Source organism: Lissotriton vulgaris, chromosome 11, assembly GCF_964263255.1.
Source record: "Lissotriton vulgaris chromosome 11, aLisVul1.2, whole genome shotgun sequence".
In the NCBI taxonomy this organism is placed as follows: domain Eukaryota; kingdom Metazoa; phylum Chordata; class Amphibia; order Caudata; family Salamandridae; genus Lissotriton; species Lissotriton vulgaris.
Window position 1 is genome coordinate 93,207,496 of NC_141699.1, and position 21,897 is coordinate 93,229,392.

General features: G+C 46.7%; 1 protein-coding gene across 1 annotated transcript in view; it reads left to right on the forward strand.

Annotated features, from left to right (window-relative positions):
* The window catches only part of LOC147679023 (solute carrier family 2, facilitated glucose transporter member 11-like), a 572,060-nt gene that overhangs the window by 337,018 nt on the left and 213,145 nt on the right, over positions 1–21,897 (forward strand). The gene's annotated exons all lie outside the window — the stretch shown is intronic.

Consider the following 21,897-nt stretch of genomic DNA (forward strand, 5'->3'; position numbering starts at 1 on the left):
TCGACACAGTAGCAACAGGAGGTAGCGATGGGCTGGCAAGCTGCAACAAAGTCAGTCCCGGATCCTGTCGGGGGTGAACCCCCTGCGTTCGGCTCTCAGCAGGGATACATGCATCAAGTGACTCAAACAGCACATTGTAGGTACGCCGCATCTCCGACCGCACCTCACCCAGGATCCTCATCACATCCCTGTAGGTGCATTCCGGCTGCGATTCACGTGGTTCTCTAGTCACAGTGGAGGGTTCAAACACGGTCCCCTGTGCCAATGCGCACTCGCCTCCCCAGGAAGAGGGCACAGTGCCATCTCCACAGCGTTGGTGATCAGGCATCGCCATCTTAGCAGCAGTCCACGGGGTGCTGGGAGGGGGAGAAAAGGGGGTCACGGTCCCCGATCGGGAAATGGATGTTTGCCCTGCAACAATCTGCACCCCCTCCTGTGCGCCGCAGAAGCAAGGGGCAGCCGGTAGTGTGGTAGGCAAACAGGGCCGTGTGAAGCTTACCGGCAACCAGCACAGCTAGGAAGAAAGCCGACCGGCATCATGGCGGCCACAAACAAAGGAAACCGTGCGAGCCCTCTCATATGCGTGCCGGAGCTGCTCCGTGTGATCTCGGCAGGGCAGTGAGCGCAGGCATGGGCCAAGCTGCAGACGGGTGAAAGCACTCCCTCGTTGTAGGCAGCCGCCGCAACAGATTATCCCCTCGAGGCTTGTGAGGTCCGGCAGGCTCTGAGGAGCGGGCGGAGATCCGGGGCAGAGACGATCCTCCCAGAGCTCGCGACTCCGGGCGGGCGGAGAGGTCAGAGGGACACCGTCAGGATCGGCTCCGTGTCCCGCGCATTTCGGGCGAAAGAAACCCCAGGATTGCAGTCAGGATGTAGGCGCGGGTCTTCAGAGCCGGTGGAGCCGAGCGACCACACGTCCGTTCAGGTCGCCATCTTGGCTCCTCCCCTTTTTGATAACATTTAATGTCCTTTTTTAAAGCGATGAATGAACTGTGTACACTTTTATGATACTTGTATCGAATAAAGTCATAGAACAACAACAGCCTCAGCTTCATGGAGGCTGATTGCTCGCTTTACCATCATCTCCTCGGTTCGGTGGGGCCTGAGCTCCCTGATATTCGAGCCACTCCATCACCACCTCCGGTTGATCAAAGAGCCACGCTTGTCCCTCTACTTTGATTCTGAGATGGGCCGGGAACAACATTGAGTATTTCATGCCCTTTTACCTTAAGGCTTGTTTCACCGACATAAAGGATCTCCTCTGCTTTTTCACTCTTTGTGTGAAGTCTGGGAAACAGGAGATAGTAGCATTTTCATACCTGAGTGGGGCATTAGGTCTCGAGCTCTGGAGGATCACAGCCCTGTCGCGGTAGTTGAGAACTCGGGCCAGCATAGGCCACGGGGGAGCGCCCGGTCTGGGATGGCCTCCCGGGACCCTGTGAGCCCGTTCTATCACAAAAAACGTACTGAGGTCCTTCAGTTTTAGGTGCTTGAGGATGAGGTCTTCTACAAATAGGTCAGGGGCCTATACCTCTGACCTTTCCGGCACACCCAAGATGCGGAGGTTGTAATGGCAGAGGCGGCCCTCATAATCATCCAGTTTAAGGTCAACTGAGTTATGGGAGTTCTGCAACTCTATGACTTCTTTTTGTAATTGCGAGACGTCCTCCACCAGGCTGGTAGCAGTTAGTTCAACTTGCTTCATTTTCTCATTAAGTTTCCCCAAATCGGCCCTAATCAGATTAATCTCTATGGCCATGGAATCCATTTTGTGTTCCAACGAGGTTTTTACCCCTGTGATAGTTTCTATAACAGCTTTCAGGGAAAGCTCTGCCTCCTCCTCACTCGGGTTTGCCTTCACCGTCTCCTCAGATAATATTCCCCGCTGCGTCTCCTTAGTGACTGTATATCAATCTAGTTTATTAGTTTGGACCGCCTTTGAGCTCTTGGCACCAGGACCTTTTCCGCGATCCATTCCACCGTCCAAGGCAGGACTCAGCTGAGGGCAAACAGCTAGGGTCGGCACAGTAGCCTCCACTTGCGCAGTGCGCCAAGTACAGGGTCAACAATCCGGTTACGAACCCTGAAGGATTTCAAAGACCCAGTGTCAGTGAGTCAGCCCTCAATGTGTCACACCGGCGTGAGACATCACCTCTTAAATACTCCTTATCATTCCACCATCTAGCGAGGACCTCTCTCGGCGCAGCGCAAGTGGATTCAGTCCCCCCTAGTAGAAAAGCTGGTCGTCTAGGGGCTCACATCCAATTTACCGTCCCCAGGTCGTTATATGCTACAGCTCCCAGCTAGGTAATCACCAGCACGTCCAAGGCTAAGACATCCTCCCCTAGTAGCATAGAAAATCAGTCACAGGGGCAGAGGAAGAGGGTGGCTCCCACCAGTCAATTAAACCAAGCCAATGTTGCCACCCTTTCGAGGTCTACCTCTCTGTATGCCCTTTAAGCTATGCTGAAAGACACCCACCGTGAGAAGGAAAGTCTCACCCTCTCACTTCTCAGTCATGTTTCACTATTTCGTCAGCCTCAGGTCTGGGTGTAAATGCAGGCCGATGTTATTAGTTGTTCCATGGGTCTGCCCCGACAACAGGGTGGGGGGAATAGGGATCCCAAAGTACACTTGCCTGCCTCTCCCAGGCTCGCGATCAGCGTGCAGGGAATCGCCGCCATAATGGCGGCCACCGCATCGGCGCTGTTATCACTGCCAACTCAGCTCCTCTTCACCGTCCTTTCTCTCCTGCCACAACACACAGCCCTGATCCGGGCTACCGGTGCGAAAGCGGGCTGACGGCCAAAGCGGCTGCAGCTCTGTTGTTGCGGCAGGCCGGAAGTTGTCCCAACCGGGTCAGCGCGATCACTGTGGGCCCCTGCTTCGAGGCCCCGTCTAGGCCCGCACTTGCTGACGTCTGCAACTCCCCAATGCAAGGGGCCAAAAACTTTGGTGTAGGCAAGCCGGGTTCTGCGACCTTTCTGGTGAAGGGGATGTATGTGGGACTAACGAATGAGCTATCAGGATAGTCGTTGGGGCTTACGGGCAGCGGAGCTCACATTTTACACAGCCATTCGCCATTCCTGATCGCGCTCGGCCATGCCCCCGATTCAACCAATCTTGATTTTTTAGGGAAGAGTGCTTAGCGCAAATGTTTATAGCTTGTTTTCTCACTGTAATATTGTAGAAAATGACTAAGGCCTGATTTAGACCCTAGCAGAAGGGTTACTCCACCACAACGGTGATGGATATCCAGTCTGCCGAAATATAAATCCTTTTATATCCTACTAGCAGCCCGTCCCGACGTTGTCCGGGTATGAATTGCTGCCGGCCAGTAGTATATTGTTTTGTAGGATTTCGTTTTGATAGCATTTCTTATCTGTGACAGGCCTGTGAAACGCTCCAATTCACAGTGCACTGCTGATGCACTTAAGAGTGCGCGTTCAGTAGTGTGTGAACTCGAGTTTCCCTACTTTATTTTTCCTTGCAATATTATATAGCGCAAACTCGACAACATGGCATGAGCACAATTTACATTACAGAAGAACACATTCATTTGTGGTAGGCACAGGCAGACAAAGCGATTTGTCTGGAATCACAGGATGTTGAGCTTATGCCGAGATTCGAACGTAGCTCCCCAGCTCTAAAGTTTGCAATTCTTGAACTTGTGGCGGGAGGTGTGTCTAAAAGTGTATGTCGGTGCTGGCCATCAAAGAGAGAGACCTGTGCATTTTTCAAATGGGTGGTGAAAAAATATGAGTATGTTGCTGGAGATGTGGGCCGCCGTGCCACTGTACTTACCGGGGAGGGTAAACACCCATTATTCCGCAACTTTCTTTCCGCATACCATCACTCCGCATACTTTCATTAACAAAGTACCATGACTCCATAATGCCATTATAACGCATGGCATTACATTTTATATCCTTTTACCACGCATACATTTACAACGAAATTCGTTGTAAATGCATGAATTAATGTTTTTTTAATGTTTGGATAAGGTAAGTATGGGTATAGGGGTATATATTTTGAGGTACTGAGGTATATGTTTTGGGGTGTTTGGGTATTTTAAGGGTTCAGATATAGTTTTGGGTTATGTGGTACAGGGGTAGTTTTAGGGTTTAGGGATAAGTATGGGTTTTGGGGTACAGGGGTATTTTTAGGGTTCAGGGCTAGGTTTGGGTTTTAGGGTATAGGGGTATTTTTAGGGTTCAGGGGTAGGTTTGGGTTTTGGGGTACAGGGGTATTTTAAGGGTTCAGGGCTAGGTTTATGTTTTGGGGTACAGGGGTATTTTTAGGGTTCAGGGCTAGGTTTGGGTTTTGGGGTACAGGGGTATTTTAGGGTTCATGGGTAGGTTTGGGTTTTGCGGTACAGTGATATTTTTAGGGTTCAGGGCTAGGTTTGGGTTTTGGGGTACAGGGGTATTAGGGTTCAGGGGTAGGTTTGTGTTTTGAGGTACAGGGGTATTTATATGGTTCAGGGCTAGGTTTGGGTTTTGGGGTACATGGGTATTTTTAGGGTTTAGGGATAGGTTTGGGTTTTGGGGTACAGGGTATATTTATAGGGTTAAGATGGGTTTGGGTTTAAGGGTGTTGGGGTATTTTAAGGATTAAGGGTGAGTCATGATTATGGGGTGCAGGGGTATTTAAAGGGAGCAGGGTGGGATTAGCACACGATATGAGACATGGCATGAAGGCCGGAACGTACCACACGCCCCCAGGGTTTGTCACCCCCCAGCACACGCCCACAGCACTACGCAAACACGCCCACAAGGGACTACTTTGCTGGCACGGTTCTTTTACCTTTTAAATGTATATGGTGGGTGTCTGCATAGCCTATGTCTTTCTGCTGCAACTGCCCTTTCCAATGCTGTATTGGGTGTTGTGATTGGTGCTGTGGTTCCTGAGATTACCCGCCTCAAAGGTTTGGGCTCTCTCTTTATTATATTAGTATGGATGGGATTTATATGTCAGCAGAGAAGATATCCGTCACCGCTGTGATGTCGTAACTCATCCACCAAGATCTAAATCAGGCCCTAAATTCTGATATCCCATTATGAGGAAATAACTGTTTTGTTCTAATTATAATATAATAACACTCAAAGCGTATGCATTTATGAGTTAGGGTGCGATTTGCGACTCAGTCTGATTGGCCACAATCACTTGGGAGGTGGCCTGCAGGATTAGCAGGCCATCATGTCTGTTATTGTGAATCAAAGTACCTTCTTTAAAGCAGCCCATTTTTCTTAATAGAAAGTTTTTTTCCAGAAAAATAGATACATTTTTAAACTTTCAGTGAGGGCAGGCAGTAGTCCCATGGATCACTACCTACTTCCTGTGAGAATGGGTTACCACCTGAACTTGGGGTTTGGTAACATTCCAATATTTTATGACCACAATTACTGTTGCAGATTATTGAGACATTGGATACCTATTCCATACAACGCACCCCTTCTAAATACATTGGGGATCCATTTAAAATCCCATTTTAGGGGGTCACACAAACTTCACTGACTCCTATAATGGGATTGGTACATCGAAAAATCCAATTTAGCAGTCACAACCACTCCCATTTTGTAATTCAGAGTCTTTGAGATCTCAAAATACAATATAACATCTGGCCCTAGATTCCAGAAATGAGAAGGAATGAAAACAGCAGTTACAGAAACACGAGGTGAAGAGACATAGGCAGAAAAAACATGAAAAAAGAGGATTGCAATGGGTATTGATGAAGGAAATGACCATCCAGTGAGTAGACAGACATATTATTTCAGGAGTTGAAATGTTTTGCTAATGGCCTGAATTGGTGCATTATCACATGCTTGGAATAATGTCTTGTTGGATCCATGTGCAGGACAGATTCACAAACTGGTGAAGGATTGATTCATGGACAGCAGATGAAAGCGGGGTTTGAGCGGTGGAATTGAGACTAAGCAAACAGTTAGAAAAGCGAATAGTAGGAAGAAACATTAGGGAAGGTACGAATGGGAGAATTTATGGAAGCAGGAAGAAACAACAGTTGAACAGAATTGCAGTTACATGAATAGATGTTGCACTCAATGAATAGAGAGCAGAATGATAGCATGGTGTAAATGGATGGATGGATGGATGAATGATGGATCTGAAGGAACAGTGAACTGAAGTACTCGCTGGAGAGTATGATTATAAACAGAAGCATTTACTTGCTTTATAAGGGGCAGCGTATCACCTTATTGGGTATCTTGACGATTGCGGGTCTCAGAGGCTTGAGGGCCATTTGGAATTCCGGAAGTGAGGTGATGGCCTGGAGTCCCACAGGAGATGTTCCACGTTTTTGTTGCAATGTGGGACAAGGCGCGTGCTCCACTTCTGCTTCAATAGATGCGGGGAGTATGGTCAAATGAGAGGGAGGTGAAGTTTTATCTTATCAATAGTTGGTGGAAGTTCAGGTGGTGGTTAATGTAGGTGGGTCCTTGTTTGTGTAGAGCCTTGTATTCATCAGTCAGCAACTTGAATTGTCATCTCTTCTGTATGGGGAGGCAGTGAAGTTGCTTGGGGTGGGGTGTGATATGGATTCATCAGGGAAGACTGAGGATTAGTCTGGCTGTAGCATTCGGTATGGTCTGAAGTCTCTGTAGGTGGTGTGGGAGACTCATACATAGAGGGAATTTCCATAGCTGGAGATGAGGGCCTGTGTCACAATGCATCTTGTGGGTAGGGGTAGCCACTTGAATATCTTGCATAGTATTTACAGAGTGAGGAAGCAGGTGGAGGAGATGGCATTGATCTGTGATTTCCTGGTGAGCATGTTGTCAATGCTTATTCCTAGGTGTCTGGCATGGTGAGAGGGAGTAGTTGTCGTTCCTAGGTCTGATGGCCACGAGGGCAGTGCTTCATTTGAGCTGGTGGTTTCAGGTGCTCAACTCCGGCACTTAAGCATCAAGACCGGTCCATCTCATGAGCACCAGTTAAGGACACATTCATTCATGGTAGGCACAGGGAGATTAAAAGATATACCCAGAATCACAGGATGTTGAGTTGATGCCTAGACTCAAACCTGGTTCCCCAACTCTGAATTTGCCAGCCCTGGTCATTACGCCACAACCTTTCCCCACTTTTATGGATAGTAGTTGGTTCTGTTTTAGGCAGAGTTAACAAGAGAAATGGGCTGGTGCAAGCTGACTCCTGATGAGTGCCCCAGTACTTCTTTTTTTTTACAAATTAACCACTGCATCAGGGGTTTTTAAATGTGTTGCCGCTGTTGCCGATGATTAGCATTTCTGTCTTGTCTGTGTTCAGCTGCAGCCGGTAAACAACCTTTACAACGAAACTTTTACAACGCACTACCATTATGACGCAACTTTTACAATGCAAACCATTACAACGTATTGCGCTGGGGGGCGCTCTAGGATAGGGAATAGGTTTAATGTACTATCCAACACCTTCCCTACTATCCACGGGGACTGGAGTTTGAATAGTAAATTAAACTATTCACTATCCAGCGCCCCAAAGCACTTTGCGTTGTAAAGGCATGCATTGTAAAAACCGAGTTGTAAAGGCATGCGTGGTAAAAGCATGCGTTGTAACGTCATACATCCGCTGCAGCCAGTTGTTTTTCTTACAGTCAGCAACACTTGTTATGTATCTGTGGAAATTGGTTCAGGTGGTGATGCAGTCGTCAGTGAGTGAGAGGATGAGTTGGGAGTCATCTGCATAGGAAATTATGTTAAGACCATGTGATCTGATGATGTTGGCCAGCGGGGTCAGATATATGTTGAAACGCATAGGGCTAAGGGACGATCCCTGGGCATGTGATCTCCTTAGATTCAGTTGGTGAAAGGTGAGAGGTAGATCCTCTGGGTTCTTCTGCTGAGGAAGGAGGTGATCCATCTGAGTGCGCCCCCTTGAATGCCAATGTGGCAGTCTTTTGATCAGCATGTGATGGGATGTGGCGCTGAAGGCTGCCAAGACTTCGGGGAGGATAACAATTGCTGTTTCTCCTCAATCCAGGAGAGTTTGGATGTCATCTTTGGCTGCTATCATGGTGGTTATGGTGATGTGATTGATGTGTGAAGCTGGATTGGGAGGCGTTGAGTAGCTGGTTCAGCTTCAGGTGTATCATGAGTTGCTTGTTGATGATCTTTTCCAGTACCTTCACTGGGAAAAGGAGCAAAGGGAATGGCTGGTAGATTTTGAGTTTGCTGGGGTCGGCGGAGGGTATTTTAGGTAGTAGTCTGACTTTGGCCTGCTTACAAGCATCGGTAAATTTTGCGGTGGCACCAGAGGTGTTAAGCAGGGTGGTGAGTACCTGGCTGATCCTTTGGTTTCTGAAGTTGAAATTGTTGTGGTAACATGGGTCTGTGGGAGCTTCAGAGTGGATGGATTTCATGGTGGAGTTGGTATCCTAGGTGGAGTGGAGGATCCATGTCGTCAGTCTATGGTTTGTTCAGTTACGGTAGTAGTGTATCGGTCGAGGAAGTTCGTAGGTGTGGGTTGGGGTTTGAAGTTTATGTATATGGCTGGGATGCGCAGGAATCCAGATTGCCTGCCGTGAGGGGAATGGCCATATCAATGCTTTTCCCTGCACCTACCTGAATTGCTTCAGCGGCTCTGACACATCCCTCCTCACCGGTCCGCGCCACATTGGTCTATAAGATCCACAAGGCCTTGTGTGACGCTGTGCTAGGACGTCACCAGAGGGCGCCTGAGGTCCTCTTAAGCAGCGCCGGTTTCCGCAGTGTGGGATGCATGCAGACGGCGCCCCGGCCAAGGGCGGTCCTGTCCTGCGCCCGTCAGCGCCAGTAAGAGCCAGACAGGGCCACCCCCTTATATCTTCAGTTTTCTAGGCTATTGTTGGGCCTTGAAGAGAAGCGTCAACCAAGCTTGGAAAACCCAGAAAGTACTGTTTTCCCGTGACTATGAGCATGTCACAGTCATCAGCTTGAAGGTCCTTTTTTGACAAATATTGTGGACTACTTTTGTTGCTTGGTGCCTACTAAAACTTCACCTTTAGCGGGGAGGGGTAAATCAGCATGGGCAAGCGTGAATTAATGGAAGGGGGAGGAGGGGGGAGTGAGGCTGGGAATACAAGCAGACCCTGCAAAGGAAAGAAAGCGAGAAGGATGTCCAAGCATGCTGCTAGTATTTGTGTTCTTGATCAAACTCATAGCCTTGTGAAGGATTGTGACTTCTGAACCTAGTGCACAATCAGTGGGGGGTTTGGTCTATCCGAATATAACTGGGTTGGGGTACAAGGGGTCATGTAAGGGTCCTGCCTCCCCAGCTATCCCCGCCATGTTTCTCCTAAAACCGAAAGACCCAAAGGGCAGTGTGTCGAGAGTGGGGAGGTTTTAACACAGGAGAGTGCTATAACTAAAAACACTGATAACTCACTACTAGTCAATCCCTAACATCTGTGCCTTCAGTCCCCTGCACCAATAGGTTCTCTATTTTGGCAAGTGTACACAGCGAGACTATTATGCAACAACCCTCCCAATCACCAGGAATAGCCCTGGACACTGTCTCAAACTATACACTTGATTCCCAAACCACTAACAAAGGGTAGAAATGATATACCAGATATCCAAGACCTAGTGAAGCTAGTACTTTTATTACAGGATGAGATAAAGTCTATGAGGGCTTTGATTGTAAATGTAACCTCTAAGGCAGGGTTCACGACTAAATGTGGGGCATCCTCCCTGACAAACCCTATTCCGCGTGACACTATCGATTTCCCACTAAAAGCAGGCCGCACCTTGCCAAATACTTTGGCAAATCAAATAGTGGGTGGTGAGCATGTAGCCTAGAGTGAGGTGGCTAAGTCTGGGAAAACTCTACCCACCCTACATGCACTAAATAAATCATCACTGCTCACTAAAAATAGCGTAACCTATCCTACAAAGGCAAAGGAGAGGGAGTATTCATATTCTAGAGAAAGGGGAAACTCTCGCCCAATGGCCAACAATCAATATAAAGCTCAAGTCACCGAGGGAGGGGGGGTGAAATCAAGTACACCACACAGTATTAATATAATTTATATGACCAATGTCCCCAAGCTAGTACCACTGAGAAGCAATGAGACACCGACTCCCTGACTAATAAAGCTATCCATTGGATACGTCATGTTAGAGGGTGTCGGTCTGTGATTAGGGATGATATCACTAAGGCATGTAGGCTGATTTCGCCCACTGAACAATTTGACTGTATTGAACTGACTCTTCGCACAGATGAGCTGGCTGAAAACTTATGTGCCCTTGAGTTTAGGACCAGCCCCCCTGCCCATTCATCCATTCAGTTAAGGAAGGCCCCACCTATCTCTTATCTGTGCCACTACTCTGGACTAGGGCCACCGGGTTGTGTCGGAAGCTCTGGGCTAGAAATCAATTATTGACTTCCTGGCGAACAAGTACAAGGGTTATCCATTGGTAGGGTAAAGATCCTAGCGGGTAGCAGTGTTATTCCGAGCTACACCTCTGAAATGAGATATCCGCAAGGGCCAGGTACTTCCAGTGACCAGGCTTTGGCTGTCCATATAGGTAGGCCTCAGTCCAATAATTTTGATATTGCTAGCTGTACTCCTGAGGTGAAATCTTCCAACATAATCCAAGCCACTGATGCACCTGGCTTTGGTCTGAAGAGGCAGGCTATGGGTAATCTACCAGACAAGGCAGTGATCCATTTTACCCATTTGGGGCTCACTCATGTCAATGACCGTTGCAGGTTTGGGTTCAAAAATATCACTACCGGATTGGCTTATCTTTGTAAAGGAGTTTGATATCTGCACCTTCCAAGAGACTTGGCTCCTTGAACCACAATTTTGTGCAGGCTACTTACATTTTTTCCTTCCTCCAATCAAAGGTGCCAAAGGCCGCCCAACGGGAGGCCTTACCATATGGGTTTGCCAAGCACTGGCCCCGAGTATTAAAGAACTGCCCTCTAAGAGTAGTGATATTCAGGTGCTAAGGCTAGACCTGGGACTCTTAGGACTTCTGGACATTTACAATGTCTATGTGAGGGGAGTCCGGGGGGAAAGTCCCAAGTTATAGCGGCTTTGGATAGCCTCCTCGAGCTCTACTCAACAGACAGTAGTGTGATTGTTACGGGTGATTTAAATTCAACATTTGAACCACTTGCTACTACCGACTGGCACATAACAGACGATGAGGATGGCCAGAGGGGAGTACCAAAATTGGAACTCGACCCCGTTAAAAAATGGAAATAACTCGTCATCCAGATTAATACTATTTGTTATGAAAGGGGACTTGGGTCCCTTAACGGCAGGATAGGTTTGGGGATAACATGTTTACCAATGAGTACAGTAAAAGTAGGATTGATTAAATCCTTTGTCGTATGAACATTTGGCACACAATTAATTATATGGTGGTTAAGAATCACCTTGAAAGCGACAATAACCCCTTGTGTGTCACTCATGGTTGGTGGCCATCCGAGCAACCACAGGTGGGGGAGGTTAATTTCCGTCCCCCGGATGTTGGCCCTACTAACGATATGTGTCGGCTCAAATAGTTACATATAATTACAAAACCTGAGGTTCTGGCGAATATTACCGAAGATGTAGACAGAACTATGCTAGAGATTGAGCAAATCCTGGTTGCTGGTGTGACCTGGGGCATGTGACGCAGATACATGATAGTTTTTTATGCATATGAGTACCTGTTTTATTAAACCCAGTAGAACCAAGAAAGTAGCTGATTCTAAACCCCTTCGGTGGTATAGCAGTGAGTGTAGGCAAGCAAGAATTGCCCTTGGTAATGCTATCAGGGGCGGGGAATTGGATACTCTCCGTTCAGCAAGAAATGATTATAAAAAAGCTATCCATAAAGCCAAGTGCCTATTGGATGAGCTCAGATGGCAGGATCTCAAAGATGCTAGCTCGCAGAATAATACTAAGATGTTCTGGAATATTATCAAATGGGGTAGAGAGGGCCACCCAGATCAGCCCCAAAATCATGTTTCACAAGAAGGATGGGGTAATTATTTTAGACCCCAATATGCACGTACCCCCTTAGAGAATTAAATGAAAGAGCTTACTTATGTCTTTTATACAGATGAGGCTTTTAATGATAATGATGTTTTACCAGCTCCTCTTGTGGTGGCTGGAGGTAGAGCGCCGGGACCCGATGGTGTCGCCGCGGACGTGTTTCTCTACGATTAAGCACAATGGGGTAGATACATCTTGCTGGTGGCAAATGCAACGGCCCAGGGTGCCCCAATCCCGGTCTCCTGGAAAGGGGCAAAATAATTCCAGTATACAAAAAAAGAGATAAAGCTCCGGCAGGGAACTATAGACCTATCAGCTTGATAGACACGATCCAAAAGGTAGTGGGGAGGATGATCTTGAATAAAATCCTAGACTTGATTGAGGAGTGCAGTATACTGTCCCCCTTTCAAGCGGGTTTCCGTAAATTCACTAGCACCATTGATCAAGTCTTTCGATTCATTCTTTTATATTGGAAGACAGTGACTCTGGGCAAAGGCAGCTTTTGACCTTGTTCCCCACTCCCGCTTATGGGTGACGTTGTGTGATCTTGGTCTTTCTGACGAGACTCTAACTTTGATAATGATGATGCACGAGACAAACCACGCTAGAATTCGATGGGGGTGGGGGGGGGGGGGGGACAGCAGGGTCACCACCCAGTTTCCAGTTGAGCAAGGGGTGCGTCAAGGTTGTGCCATAGCACCAATGTTATTTTTCTCTGTACATAAATGGAATAGTAGACCTTTGTTACCAGCAAATACTGATGCCACTTCCCTAGCCAGTGTAAAAATTCCTATTTTAATGTTTGCGGATGACAGAATAATTATTTCTAAGACTCCTAGTGGCCTTCAGCATGCTTTATTAATTTTTGAAGATTTTTGTGTTGCACGAGGCCTGGAAGTTAATGTGGCAAAATCAAAATTTATGGCTTTCAATCCACATCGTAGTTTAAAGGAAAAACGTTTTATGAATAATCAACCACTAGAAATGGTCAAGGCTTTCACCTATTTGGGCATCCACCTGGAGAAGGATCTCAAGTGGGATTGCCATATTAATATAGCTGCATTAAAACATTGGCAACTCACGGGAGCCTTAAGCATGAAACACAAAAGGTCGTTGACAAAACTGATTAGACCAGTCCTCCAAGTTTATTAATCAAAAGCCGATAGCTCTGCACTCTATGGCGCTGAACTATGGGGGTTTGAGAAAGAAGCTTCCTTAACTCTTTCTGAAAATAAGTTCCTCTGTAGCATTACTAATCTCCCACAAAGCACTCCCCTGAAGCTGCTTAGGTCTGATTTGGGCAGAAATGCCATTTTGGATTCTTCCAAACTGCGTCCGATCTTATACTGGCACAGGTTGTGGACAACACCTGAACTCTCATCATACGCCGTGGGATTTCTTGATGTAATAAATTATGATGGCTTCCATAAAATTAGCTGGTTAAGGGGTGTTAGAAATAGCTTGTGAGGCTTGGGTATGAAAATTTTATGGGAGAACCCAAGAGAAGCCTCCTTCCTCTCTAAAAAGACCTTAAAAGAGAAGTAATGGGAATGGGCTACTTATAATGTTTGGAGTAACACTGACTCATCTTCAATGGCGAGGGTTTTTTTAGAAACAAAATTCACCCCCAGATTTGAATCTTATTGTGATACCATCACCACACTGAGAGATAGGAAACTGTATTTCCAATTTAGGGCAAGCTCATTACCCTTACAATCTTTTACCTCCAGGTGGACTCCCACAAGTGATAACATCTGCCCTGTCATAATTAAACAGTCGCCCACATGTTCTTTGCCTGCCCTGCCTACACCATCCCATGGCGAGCTTGGCTGACCCCTATGTGCAAGCTACTTGGCACAGACAGGTGTGCAGTAGCTGAAAGGCTTATGCACACCAGTACTCTGCCATTTATTGCAATAGCGGCAGCCAAATACCTAGGATGGGTGTGGATAATAAGGCTGAAATTAATATCCGGGTAATCTTGAGTTGAGCTATACCTTTAGCCTCCCCAGTTTGGTTATAGAATCTGATTGATTGAATATTTTTAATTGCTGTTGTAATGAACTCTTTTAATGTAAGGAAATTGTTGACATTAATTTTGTACCGCTTCCATTTGTTTAGATCTTAGTTTTGAATTCAAATGTTTTAATTTTGTGGACTATGTATAATCCTGCTCAGAAATTTGTTTGTGTGTATAATCAAATGCTGTTTGTTTTGTGCTTTTATGAGTATGCCTCGAATAAAGCTATGTTGGACTAATCTGGACTGGCTGTGATCTTGTCATGGAAGAAGTTGGCAAGTTTGTCGCACAGCTCCTGTGAAGATGTGATGTTGGTTTTTCTGGTAGCTGGGATGGAGAATCCCTTAACAATGTTAAATCATTCCTTTGTTTGGTTGGTGCTAGTTTTGATGTGTGTGGCTAGGGTTGTCTTCTTTGTTTCCCTCAGCTGGTGGTGGTCGAGGTTGGGGGAGGTCTGGATGGCTGCACTGTCGGAGGTGTCCTTGCTGGCGCACAATCTCCTCTCCAGCTGCTTACTGTATCATTTCACTGTTCCGAGTTCTTGGGTGTACCAGCTGGCATTCTTTTTTTTTAAATAATTCTTTTTATTATAAACAAAACAACATTACATACCATTGTGCAACATGAGCATGAGATTATACATCCGCCAATTCTCTAATCTGGGTTACAGTGAATCAAACACAAATATACAAAACATGACAGTCAGGGGGATTCAAGAGTCTCATCGTCATTCAGTGGTACTAGTGGGATATACATAGTTTCTTGATACAAGTTCCAGGGCCCCCATACTTCGCTCCACTTCCTGGGACACCTTCTGGCCACATATACTGACTTTTCGTTGTACATGCACCAGTCCACATTTTCCTTCCATTTATCTAGTTGGCCTCCCAAGTTTGTGCTATGTTCCATTTAGCCACCATTAGTGCCAGGGTCGCCCACTGCTTAGTATGAAAGTTGAGGTCTGTCGGCTCCCAAATGTTGAGGAGGCACCTGTGGGCTTTGGGTTGTAAGTCAAATGTGGATAAATGTACCCACCTCCCCATATCTACGTCTGCACTCTCCATTATCCGTTCTACCAATCCGTACCAAATCTGGCCCAGTGATGTATATTCTGTGCAGAATCTTTAGCTGCACCAAACACAGCCTTGCTTGGACCACCACCTCCCTTGGGGAGGAGACCGCCATTTGCCAGTCTTCAATGTCCAGTTCAATGCCATCTGTAACCCATTTGTCCTTAAGGGACTGGAGGGGTTGTACCATATTGTTTATCAATTTTTTGTAATTCAGCGAAGTAGACCCCTCAGGAAGATGACCGTTCAGTATCCTATCTTCGAGAGGGGATGCTTCAGGAAGGGGGATCTACTAGCAAGATGAGTCTGGAGTACGTGACGGACCGACAGATATCCATAGTACTCAATATCAGCCAGTTCATATTGCTGTTGGAGAGAGGCAACGGGAGGATAGCAGCCTTGACCCAGAGGTCCCTAATCTGGGAAATACCAATAAGATCCCATGTATCAAACCTTTTAGTTTTCAAGAGGCTCCCCAGATTTTCGGAATTCCAGAGGGGAGTTGCCAGTGTGAGCCTACGGTCCCACCCCAGGTGTTTGTTCACTTTTGTCAAACTTGAACTGAGTGTGTGGTCGGATCTGTTAGAGGGTATCTACGTCGTTTGGAATAGAGTGCTCTACTGTAGACCCCACCTATCCAGGGTCATCTGGACGACTATACATCCCCTGGTTGATTGCAGCTAGGTGGGCTGCCCAATAATATTTCCTAATGTCAGGAAGACTGATGCCACCATCATACCAGTTGAGGGTGAGTGTCGCAAATGCGATCCGAGGTTTCTCGCCCCATAAAAGAGTTCTTTCTAGAGTTTCTATTTCTTTAAAATATGATTTGGGTACTGGGTCCATTGAGTTCTGGCGGGTGTAGAGAACACAGGGTAAAGCCATTGTTTTAAAGAACGGCCTTACCTAATAGGGAAAGGGGCAGGGACTTCCAGTGGCTAATATCACTCTTCAACCTCTGAATAAGTGGCAGGAGATTACGAGTGAACCTGGGCATAGCGTTTAATGTAATGAAAATACCGAGGTACCGAAAGTCATCTGCAGCAGTTTGTATCAGGAAGCCTTTCGGAAGAATGGGCGGTTTACCGTGCAAGACATAAATCACAGATTTAGACCAATTTATGGTAAATCTGGAATATCTGTGAAATTTTACGAGGATGTCAAGCAAGCATATCAAGGAGACCCTCGGGAGGTGAAATACAACAGTTTGTCGTCCACATATAACAATATTCTATCTTCCCAGTCTGGGGCACAACGCATGACGCGGATCATCGGATCCCTGTGGATCCACACCACCAACGGCTCCAATGCCAGGGCAAAGAGGAATGGTGACAGTGGACATCCTTGACGCGTTCCACGGCCAAGCTCAAAATCCCCTAATTTGCGATTGTTCACAACCACTTGGGCCATGGGTTTTGTATATACCAACCGGATCTAGCTCACAAACTGGGATCCGAATTCCATCTTATCCAAAACAGCATAGAGATATGGCCACTCCACCAAGTCAAACACCAGGGTGGCGTCCAGTAACACCAGGACTGCGAGTTCTAAGATAGTTGTCGCTCTACCCAACACCCCAAGGAGAAAACGTAAGTTTAGGGCAGTGTTACAGCGTGGCATGAAGCCAGATTGGTCAGGGTGCACCCGAGTATCAATTACTTTTACGAGGCATATAGCCAGCATTTTAGCTAGAATCTTAGGCTCAGCATTGAGAATCGATATTTGGTCTAAAGGACGTGCATAGAGTTTTAGGTCTTCCTTCTTTATGAATGACCACAACATTGGCAATTCTCTGATCTATTGGAAGTGCCCCTTTGTCCCTATTGTCCTATCCAGTCTGAACTTGTACAACTCGATCGGGATACCATTAGGATCCAAAGCTTACCGGACTTAATCGCTCGTATGGGCTGAGCAACCTCATCAATAGAAAAAGCAGACTCCAGGTATTCACGATTCTCTTCAGTCGGGGTGGGAAGCTCAATATCTCGAAGTAGGGCCACATTGTCTCCCTCTGTGTACTGCCCCTCTGTTCTGTAAACTTCCTGATAATGGTCCACAAACCGGTCTGCTATGTGTTGCGGGTCTGTGATGAGTTCATCATCCTCGCCGGTTAGCTCAGGTACCAGTCACGATGCCCACTGCTTTCTGGGGACACTATATGTTCTAGTTCCTCCTCCAGTTTAAGCACTGCATCCTCCGCCATCTCCAATTCTTTTTGCTTGTCCTTTTTCTTACCCGCAATAAGGGATAAGGCTTCCTCACGGACAACTAATTTATAGGCTTCCCATAACGTATGGGCAGAGTGTACTGATCCCTCATTTTCCAGGAAATAATGATCTCTGGTCTTAATTAATTCTTATGAATGTCAGGGTCACGTATATACAACAGATTAATGGAAGCAATTCTTCCTACACTAACTTGACCCAGAACCAGTTGCATCCAGACAGGAGAGTGGTCTAAGATGCCCCTGTCCAGAAGGCTCACCTCTCGGATATCACAGGCCTGTGCCACCAGGACCAAAATATAATCTATGTTGTACAGACTCTGATGAGCACCGGACCGGAAGATGAATTGGGCTCTTTCTGGGTTATGCATCCTCCATATATACACTAGCCCTACTGCCTCAAGAAAGTTAGAAATCCACCGCTGCACTGGCCTAATTTTCCGTGGGGGGGTAACGGTCCAGTTCACCGGATACCACATCGTTAAAATCCCCCCTACAATTAGGAGGCCCAATGGGAACGTCAGCAGCAATGCACCCAAATCTTTATGTCTCACTCTGATGGCCGGGGGGAACATATACTGAAACGCACATGGTAGTTCGACCCTCCCATTGCCCTGATATTCCCACATATCTCCCCTGTTGTGAGGACCATGTAGACTGCACCGTGAACTATATGCCCAGCAGTCTGGAACCTGTTGTAAGCCTGTGTGTGCCACAAATTTGTACCCACTCTGTTCATTGCTTGGCACATGTTGCCGATCAAATGAGTTTCTTGCAACAGGATAATATCTGGGGCTTGCCTTTTGAAATACTGATGCACCACACTACGCTTAATCTTATCACCCAGCCCGTTGACGTTCCAGCTAAGGACTCTAACTACTACATCCCACTGAGTACCCATCTGAGATTATGTATGTTCCCTACTCCCGCTCTATGCCATCATCCTGTGTAGTCGATTGAACCGTACATTCAAGAAAAACGATATCTAACAACATGAAAATTCCCACCCAACCGCCCCTTCCCTGCTCCCCCAAGATTAAACTTGCAAATAACTAAAGGTAGAAACACGGGGTACGTGGTGCCCTCCTCCCATCCCCCCACTCATTAAACCCCAATCTCACAATCTTATATAGACAAATCAAATCACCACTCAATAAAACCCGCCTAGAAGGGCCCAAAATGTCCAAAGTTACTTGCTGGTGTGGCCACTTTTAAGATCCCAGTCCCGACTCACCTAGGTCTGCATGGAGGCCCATTTTGGGATCTACCCCATCCACCAGCCCCTACCCACTCCCCCTGCTGGTCTCACCCCTGTGCCAAATGTTCCACCGGTCAGCGATTCTCCAGCCACTCCGCCGCTGATTCCGGATGCTCAAAAAATCAGGCTCTACCCTCAGCTTTCACGCGAAGCCTGGCTGGGAACAGCATGGTGTACTTGTAGCTGTTATCCTTCAAAGCCTTTTTGATTCCCAGAAAGGAGTGTCACTGTCTCTGGACTAGCTGGGAGAAGTCTGGGAAGAATGTAATGTCTTCATATTCATACTTTAAGGGGGGTCCCACCCTGGCGTATTGGAGTATGACATCTCAGTCACAGAAGTTAAGCACCCTGGCAAGGATCGGACGAGGGGAAAACTCCGGGCTTAGGCTGACCTTCGGGTACTCTATGAGCTCTTTTGATCACAAAAAATTTCCCAAGCCACTAGGGTTGCAGATGCTTCAGGATAAGAGCTTCCACAAAGAGTTCTGTAGACTGCGCCTCTGGTTTTTCTGAGAATTTGCATGTTATTGTGATGCAGGCATCCTTCTTAGTCATCCAGCTTGGATTCTCTGAATTTCTGGAATGTTTGTAAGTCTTTGACTTCTTGTTGCAGTTCGGAGGGGCCTTCCACCAAACTCGCAGTTGTGAGCTCCACTTGCTTCACACGCTTGTTGTTTTTATTCATATCTCCCCGGAGTAGATTAATTTCAACCGTGATGGTGTCCATCTTGTGCTCTAGGGACGTTTTGATATTCATAATCGCAGCCAGGACATCCTTCAGTGTGGGTTCTGGCATTGCTTCTCCTTGTGCTTCGCTTCCCTTGCTACCAGGGGAGGAATCAGGCATTGGGGTCTTGGGGAGAGGGTACCTATCAAGCCGGTTCTGTTGTACTGGTTTGCTGCCCTGTGATGACGACATGGTATCACTAGGTTGTTCCCAGTGCGACAACAGTAAGACTTTGCTTCCCAAGATATTAGGACACTCCGTCACGTCACCCAACCCCTCCAGCGTTCATGTGGGTCCGGCCTATGAATCAGCGACCGGATAAGGAGTTCCTCGTAATTAAAAAAATTAGGTTTGGTTTATCCTAAGGTCTACGCGTTTCAAACCCCTCTGTTCCAGGGGGTTCTCATCAGGACCAAACATTCACTAAAAAGGAGAGAAAAAGATAGAAACTAATAAAGGAAATTACCTTAATTACGAAAAAACCAAAGCACAGCCACTAAGCGCACCACAGACATCTTACCTCTACGTGAAGTCAATAAACAATGTGCCCACTAGTGGCACAAGTTTGTGGAAGATGGTTTCTAAAAAATACAAAAAACAGGAAAGGAATGGGAAAGGAACCGTCATGTCAATGTCATTGTTGTTTTCCTCAGGGTTCAAAAACACGATCAAGATGGCTCAAAGTCCAAAGGGGATGGGAGCACTTACGTCTTGAGTCAGCCGACTGCACTGGTGCTAGTGAACTTGAATATATGGGGTGTCATGTCTAAAAGCAATAGAATCTGTATCAAAGACCATTTTGTGTCTAAAAAGTATGCCAGGCGGAAAGGCAGGCTATGGCGTTGTATATTACCTGGAGGTCTGATTTCTTCCCTTTTAGTTGCCGCGTGCTCAGTCTCCTAAAAAATGTGAAGAGAAGCGGTTAGTAATTCCTTGGTATTTGTAATTTTATGTTTGGTTTAGTGTATATGAAGGATTATATGGCTTGGGTGTGAATGTAGTATGCTTGGAGAAGTTTGTTGGATGTGATTGTGTTGTATTTCTTTGGTATTTTATACAGTCAATTTGTTGGTTGTCGTGAAATGTATTTTGTATATATAGGAAAATGACAAAGCATTGTTTCTAAAAAATGAAATAAGTTGATAAAATAAAAAAAGCAATTTATAAGCTTGAGGTTATAGTGATGCATAGCTCTTATATCCTTTTTGATTAAGTCTAATAAGTAGTAGCAGCACTGGCAATTGTTGTTGGTACTAGGCCAGCCACAGCAGGAGGAACGCCTAGGGCACACTCCGGTACCAAACTCCCAGCCGGGGGTGTTTTCGGAACCAGCCTCCCTCTCTGCTCTGGCTGCCACGCGAGGCCCCGGTCTCTTCATCACAACTAGGATGCAACAGCAAACACGACCAAACTGCAGCCACTGGTACCTTTTCAAGGCTCACGGTCTTTAAACACGTAGCGGATATTTTCCCCTTCGCAGACTGTGAGGTTAGGTCCTGGATAAATGCAACGGATAGTCAGGGAGGAGAGGAATCGGCAGAGCTCCGCTAAGCTTCGGCCATCGTGCTTCGCGGCTTAGCCATGACCCCCCCACTAGCTGGCATTCTTGGAGGATTGTCTGTGCATGATGCTCTTGATGGGGTTGATGTTGGTATAATAGGAGATCCATGCATTGAAGTTCTTCTTTCCCTGTTCAAGGTTGATAGTGGTAGTGGAGTTGGAGGTGTTAAGGGCATCCTTCGAGCTAGTCTCTGAGATTTTCTTCCACCTCTGGCAGGGGTACTAATTATCTTGGGGGTAGTAGTGCTGGGGCTAGGGATACTGAACTGGACGATGACGTAATCAGTCCATGTGAGTTTTGTGACATGGCTCTATTTGACGCAGTTACTGGAGGTGAAAATGAGGCCAAGAGCATCAGGCAAAGCCATACACTGCAAACTTTCAGAAAAGACCTCAAGACATGGCTCTTGCCTGTACCCCTCCCCCTAGCGCCTTGAGACCCTTCCGTTGAGTACTGCTCTGTAATATTTCCCTGATTGATTGAGTGTATTTCCTGCGCTGTGTGTAGGGTCATGTATGGTGTGGGTCAATCCGAGGCAGCACATTCCATTGAAAAAGAGTGTGGTGGTGTTGTTATTGGGGTCATCAATGTGGAAATTTAGGTCACTGAGGAAGGTGTAGTCATTGGATTCTAAGTCAAGGGCACAACGAGTTCTGCAATTTTGTTGCAAAAGATGGTGTGCAGACCTGGGGGATGGTATGCGAGGGTGCCTCTGATGATTATCTTGTCTGTGTGGAGCTTGAAGTTGAGATGTACCATAAGGGTGGCTTTTTGTTGGTGGTGATTGTACACAGTGTGGTCTCTTTGTGGAAAATGGCTGCTAATCCTCCTGGCTCATTGGTGTGGCCTTGGTGAGTAATTTTATATACTCTGGGGATTGCTGTGGCAATGTCTGGGGCAGATGTGGGGTTGAGTCACGTCTCATTGAGGAAGATGATATCAGGTTTGAAAACTTGGTGGAATGCATGCAAAGTGAGTGTGTGTTTGGAAGGGCGCACATGAGTTGGTGTTTTTGTTCAAGTGGTGTCTGTGGTGTGTTTAAGTTGGGGCTGGTTGG